This window comes from Neltuma alba, unplaced genomic scaffold (genome assembly GCF_004799145.2).
Source record: "Neltuma alba isolate B1F8T4 unplaced genomic scaffold, ASM479914v2 tig00000735_pilon, whole genome shotgun sequence".
Classification (NCBI taxonomy): Eukaryota; Viridiplantae; Streptophyta; class Magnoliopsida; order Fabales; family Fabaceae; genus Neltuma; species Neltuma alba.
In genome coordinates this window covers 1-7,478 of record NW_021632163.1, presented here as the reverse complement: position 1 = coordinate 7,478, position 7,478 = coordinate 1, and the positions used below count along the sequence as shown (strand labels likewise).

At 30.7% G+C, this 7,478-nt stretch overlaps 1 pseudogene; it reads left to right on the top strand.

Moving 5' to 3' along the window:
• Positions 1 to 475: 475 nt before the first annotated feature.
• On the top strand, positions 476 to 7,472 carry LOC114744643 (protein ZINC INDUCED FACILITATOR-LIKE 1-like; annotated as a pseudogene).
• The last annotated feature ends 6 nt before the right edge of the window (positions 7,473 to 7,478 follow it).

Sequence of the window (7,478 nt, the reverse complement as noted above, 5' to 3'; positions counted from 1 at the left end):
TGTGAAATTGTACCATGTCAAGTACTCAAGTCTTTGCATATAAGCGTGTTCCTAAGGATATTCATCTATTTTGCTTCATTTAATTTAATTTCCTTTTCACTGATTTTTCCTTCTTCATCATTGTCCCTCTATTTCTAACAAAGTGACGTCGGCAACTAATAATGACAATTATTCCACCGTAATAATATCATTCAAGTTGATCCTATCGTATATATACAGCTCTATATATAAGAAGACTGCAGCCTCTGGTAAGCCCTCATACACATACCCCCACCAAGTCCCTCATCTGGCTTATTTCATATTCTTCCATTATTAACAGGTGTGTGTGTGTGTGTGTTATGTTCTTGTTCTTCATCCTCATATTTCCATAAAAACCGAACCCAAAAGTACTATCTTTTTTCTTTCTCTTCATGTACGTAACTTATTTGATCTATGTTGCTTTCTTGGGTTTTCTGGTACGTGAAAGAAGAAAATAATGGGCTCTCACACAGAAGTAGAGAGCAGTGTTATAGAGCAGCCATTGTTGAAGAAGTGTCATGAGAACTGTGCTGGTTGTAAGGTGGATAAAGCCAAAGAGACGAATAGGCGTGTGCCTATTCGGCATCTATTTAGCATATGGATGGTTGTTTTATGCACCAGTAAGTAAATAATGAACCCTTTGTATTCATTAATTTGTTTTTTTGTTTTCCTTTAACAAGATCGGTCAGTTTTGAGTACTGACTTAGCTCATACGTACTCAGATATTCTTTATGCCCTAAAAAGTTTTCTTTTTTAATTAATGGTATACCCTCTCCCATCCCATATACAAAGCATGTTCCAGAAGGGATTTTTAATTCTTTTTTATAAAGTATTTGATAACTTTACCGAGGATTATTAATAAAGAAAATGGAAAATGTCATAATCCAAATCAGGCACCTAACACTTCAAAATCCTAAGAAAGGAAGTGGTACTTACTCTGGTATTTTGTAAATATAGTTGAATGACTAAAATGCCCTTATATAAAAAAATTTATTAGCAAGTTTTGAATTGACAATGACAAGTGTTGAATAACAACTGACAAAGAATGTACTAACAATGACAAATTATTTATTAACAAGTTGTGAACTGGTAATAAAAAATGTTGAATAGCCAATGACACGAAATGTACTGGTAATAACAAATTATAAGGTTTTTTTTTTCAAAATATGATACAAGGGCATGTTACTCATTTAACTAAATTTACAAAATACTAGATCGGACATGACTTTCTTTTCTATCATTTCCAACTCTTAGGTGCCTGAATTGCAAAATGATAATTTCAGGGTTTTTTTTTATAGAATTTTCCCTATTTAATATTTTTCTTTCATATATATATATACTCAAATTTAGTATAGTTAATGAAGATAATATTAAAAATTATTTTAATTTTATGATAAATTTTAGTGCATATGAATTAGTTAGAGATATATAAATTATAGTTAGGATTGGAGTGAATTTATCATGAATTTACCAGATTGAGCTAACATATTTTTGGGTTTGAAACTTAACTATGGTTACTCATTAGCAAGCATTTGGTCTTGCTTGGAAGTAGCGTAAACAGCCTAATACTACGTCTTAAAGTTTTTGTACCAAAAAATGCTGTTAGTAGATTTTAATAGGAAAATTTTAGATAATTTTCTTGTGTTTTAATTTTATGTCATTTTTTAAATAAAAGAAAAGTCTGCTATAATTTATGCATGACTCAATGATTTGGTTCGATCTGCTTCTTCTTCTTTTATATTTGTTCTTTGGTTAATTTTAACGACTCTCTGATGTTTTATTTCCTATGTTCTGTACACAGCTCTGCCTATATCATCTCTCTTTCCTTTCCTCTATTTTATGGTGAGTTTCATTATATATTTACTTACATATTACCTGTTTTTCACTTGAATATTCTGATCCTTCAGAAGTTAATATTCCTCGAAATTAACAAATCATTGCATATGAAGGAATCTTGTTGGGGTGGTCCCAGATGAATTTTGTTTTTTAACAAAGAAACAATTCTATTTATTATTTGTCTTCAGGTTTATAGTCATCAGAAATCTTTGTTTTCTTTAGAGGAGAAAAATATAGTTTTGTGTTTCCTCTTATGATCATATGACAGATACTGAATATACTTTCAGGTAAGGGATTTCAAAGTTGCCAAAAGAGAGGAAGATATTGGAGGCTATGCTGGTTATGTGGGTACGATTACTTTTAAAACTTCCGAAAATAAATATTATTTTTTCTGGTCTCCTAAAATATTCTCTTCAATAATTCGTGTTGGAATTATCTTTCAATGAAAACCCTTTTAATATATACAATTAACATGAATAGTCTAGAAAATAATTCATAAATTTGGCGTATTGAAAGCTTATATCTAGGATAAAAGTAAACCCCCTCACTAATTTTTATATTTAGTACAAGAGTGAGTAGCTTATAATCTCTCCGGATCCGAACTGGATGAGTTTCAAATGAAAAGCAGTACTACCAACATGGCTTTTACTGTTTTTTAGTATTTTGATTTATGGACTATATATTGCAAAAATGTTGCAGGATCTGCTTTCATGCTTGGCAGATCTTTGACGTCTGTAGTGTGGGGAATGATATCGGACCGATATGGTCGAAAACCCGTGATAATCATAGGGGTTTTGACTGTGTAAGTATACATTTACTATGATTAATCTTTTGTTTCAAGCTCTAATAATTCATGTGGCTTCTACATAATTATACTGATTTTTGAACTTGTATATATTTCAGTGTCATTTTCAACACATTATTTGGCCTTAGCACAAGCTTTTGGATGGCTGTTACTATGAGATTTCTTCTGGGAAGCTTAAATGGCTTGCTTGGACCAATGAAGGTACTAGCAGTTTCAATGTGTGATCTAATTAGTTACAAGTCTTCAACTGTGTCCCTGTAATAATAATACTAATAATAATAGTAGTAGTAGTAGTAATTTGATCATTGTTATTATACTTCTATCCATACTTTAGCTTTGCTTATTTGGATTTTAAATGTACAAAATATTATAATAATATCTCAAAAAAAAGAAAATAACTATCAAAGAGTCTCAATAATAAGTGAGACATCATTTCCTATACTGAAATTTGCTATTACAAACTATTGAGTTGTCATTAAAAAATTTTAGTAATTATGTTTTTTTTCCACTTTATTGCAATTCTCCCTTGAGCATACCTAGAAATTATGGGAATACTTGTGGAGAATTAATGATAGGGATTACCTTGATAAGTTTGAAACCTTCCTGGGTTCCTATTAAAAGAATTTCAAATTTAAGAACCCAAAGTAAAATTAGTAAAACTTTTAAAAGGCGACCTAGGAGAGTCTAATAATTAAATTTAACTTTTGATCCGCCAGAGAGGGGAGGAAAAAAAAAAACACAAGTGGAGCTACCCATTTAATAATGAAAAAAGACTGTTATTAAAAAGCATAAATAATAAGTTTGCACAAATTTTTCACGGGATAAAAAACGTATAATACCTATATAATACCAAGAAAAAATTGAAACTTCAATAAATAAATTTTTGTATTGGACTAACATCGAATCTGTTTGGTTTGAAGGTGGTTTTCTTTACATTATTCTGATACTAAGCATACATTAATGTGTATTTTCTCTATGTTCAGGCTTATGCTACTGAGATTTTTAGGGAAGAACACCAAGCTCTTGGACTCTCAACTGTATGCTTCGTTGACCTATATTTATTGTAATTTAATGGAATTCACACACACACACAGAGCATTCGTTCATTATAATATTTAAATGTTTGATATATCTGATTTTCAGGTGAGCGCATCTTGGGGCATAGGTTTAATTATTGGCCCTGCATTGGGAGGTTATTTGGCTCAGGTTTGGTCTAATTTTTCTGCCACAAATTTAACTAAATTTAGGTATATTAATTAGAAGGATGATAACCTGAAACTCTATATTTTAATATAGAGAAAAAATGTAGAAATTTACATTTCCTTTTACAATAATAAAACAAATGAAAATTTTTTTCAAGTAAGCTTAGTCTACCAAACGGATCTTAAATAATGTGTGCGCATATATATATATATAAATATATATATATTCCTTGTTTCTCTAATTTTTTTTATTTTGAATTTTGAATTGCAGCCAGTAGAGAAATATCCAAATATATTTCCGAAAAACTCCTTCTGGGATAAGTAAGTGCAATTATATTTATTATACTCTTTTTGTCTGATGAAACAATATTACTGCTATTAGCTTACTAAATCTATCTACTCCTTTATGTATATAAATATCTATATTTTTTTTCTCCAACATCTACTCGTTTATATTTCTTTATATATTTTTTGGCCTTGACTTTTATTTGACAAAACATTTAAATTTCTTGCAGGTTTCCATACTTCTTGCCCTGCTTCATTATCTCAGCTTTGCGCTAGCAGTGATGTTCGGCTGCATCTGGATTCCAGTATGTATTTTAGGGGCAGTTGTGTTTGTTTTTTTTGGGCCAAAATCCTTAGGGCAGTTTGTTTGCCTTTTTTTTCCGACAAAAAAATGTAATGTGAGTTGGGAGAGTAAGGAGAATTGAGAGAAAAACTTGGGGATTATAACTATCTATTTTAGCTTATTCTGACCAGTTAATTGGATTATCTTACCAAAATAAACAAAAAAATATATTATTTCCAACATATCCCGATACTTATTTCAAGATCTTTTCTCCCATCCTCTTTACTCTCCCAACTAATTAAAATTACTTTTTTTTTGTTTTTAATTTAAAAAAAAAACTCCTCCATTAATATGCTAAATATCATCTGATGATTAATCAAATTTATATCTTTCTCACCATAACATGTAATGATGTTCTTAATAGCCTAGCAAGTTCCAATACGAAACCTTTACGATTTTAATGGAAAGGAAATGTCTTTTTCTGGTGGATACTACATACATATACATATACATATACACATACACACACATATACACACACACATCCCTCATCCACACATACACATGCAGAGAGAAAGGAAATGTCTTTTCTATTGTGCAGCCAGTCAGGGGAATTGAGTTTCGGCGGTGATGAGCTCGTAATCTCGATTATCTAAATTCATGTGTTTATTATTTTCATTTTTTAAACAATTATTTTAATAGGTATAGGATCTAAAATAAAAATAATTCTTGACAATCAGTTTTTCAAAAAATAATTTTATCATCTAAAAATTATAGTTGAAAATTTCAAATATGAAATCTCTGAGAAACATATTCAGAATAAAAGCTAGCTTATGATTTAGAGTTGGATTTTCTTTTTGTTTTCCCTTTTTCTTGTTTTTTTTTTTTTGAAAAAGCTATCTGCCTTGCTGTAGGAAACATTGCACAACCATAAAGTGGGTGATGAGTCAACTGAGATGATACCGAAGCTTTAGAAAATGGAAGCAGTTCTAAGTCTAATGACACAGAAAAGAAAGTAACTCAAAAGGAGGAGAATCTCCTCAGGAATTGGCCTCTCATGTCATCAGTCATAGCTTATTGTGTATTCTCACTTCATGATATTGCTTATCAAGAGGTATTAATTAACTGAAGTCAAATTTGTTTTATGCTATCTCTGGTTCTTAATAAAAGAGTTAGATAATTAATTTTAAGATACCAAAAAATTAATTAAGTTAGTCATTTGTCACAAATATGTATTGATCTCTTTAAACTATCTTCTTTAATCATATTTATTGGATGATTAGAATTATCTCTTAGAGGGAATTCCTTACAATCATAGATAGCTCTTATATTCAAAACCAAATCCAACCTTTTAACTAGCTCTTATATTAAGTATCAGAGCTAGTATTTATCCTAATTGATATTGTTCTGTTTCAGAAACTAATTTTGAATATTTTTTTTTTTGCAGGTTTTCTCATTATGGGCTGTAAGTCCTAAAAGGCTGGGAGGATTGACATTTTCAACTGATGATGTTGGTGATGTTCTTGCAATATCTGGTATTGCCACCTGCAAAATGTTTCATTACTGTACTTTCACTTTACGATCCTTTATGCATGTATGACATGCCCACAAAAAAGTAATAATAATAAAGGCTTGTTTGACGGGAAGGAAAGATTTTTAAAAAAGGGAGATAAAATTGAACTTATGGTAAGCATGAAAGTGGAAACAAAATATTCTACTTAGACGATGTTTGGTAAAAGGGAAAGAGGAGGACTGTAAATAATTAGTGCCAAAGGACTAAATTGGCCCTCTTAATTAAATCATAAAATAACTCAGCGTGGGCAATTTTGAATTTTTATAAGGATCATCCCAAATGGGGCTTCGGCCTTCTTCTCTTACATATTCAGTGTTTGATACTCAATTTCATTTTTTGTTTTTCCTCATTCCATTGCACCCCCTCTCTCTCTCTATATATATATATATGTTCTTTTGAGCTTAATCGCTTTTTAATTGGTTAATTACTCTGTTTTCTCTTGGTTATTTTAGGTGTTGCACTTATCATCTACCAACTTACTCTATATCCATCTGTGGAGAAAATTTGTGGACCTCTCAGTATTGCTCGGATTTCAGCGGTTAGCATTAAAATTAACGTTGCAACTTACGAAGCACAGATACACATATATCAACTATGATTCAACACTTCAAATTCCATTTAACACTACATATTATTAATTATATATGTCATGTCATGTTTCATATTTCTGTCAAATTGGACCTCTTAGCATTTTAGTGCATGACCTATTTTAACTAAAGTTTTTTATTTTGGCATGGAAATTGCAGGCTTTATCCATACCACTCTTACAAAGCTTCCCCTGCATAGCGATGTTGTCAGGCTTCACACTGTTATTAGTATTAAATGTTGCTTCTATCGCAAAGAATCTTCTATCTAAGTAGCTCTGTTTTCATTTAACCATCATGGGTGAAATAGTTGGTCCAAAATGATATTTAAAGTAAAACTACTATTCCATGTGATAAATATTCATGATATTATTTTTGTGAAAACTCAGCATGATAACATTATAAGCTGTATTACGTAAAAACTCAGCAGGGAAGCGTTTGTTTCATATAGGGACCCGTTTGGTAAGATGGAATTGAGTATGTGGAAATAGAAATGAAATTCGAACCCGTGCTTTAACCATGTTTGGTAGCATAGAATTTGATACAATTCCATTTCCATATATCCATCAAAATATGTGGAAATAGCTTCGATCTTCTATCAATTAAGTTTTCAAATTCCATATCCACATTCTCCATTTTGGGCCCTGCCTTGGCCCTTTCATGGAATTTCTTGTTGGATTTTAGGTGACAATTACAACTGGCTTATTCCTTCTGCAAAACAGAGCCGTGGTAATATTTTTGGTTTCAACAAGTTTATTATTATCATGATTATGATTATGATTATTATTATTATTATTATTATTATTATTATTATTGTATGAAAAAACAGGAACAACACCAAAGAGGAGCAGCTAATGGCATTTCTATGACGGGAATGTCAATATTTAAAGCA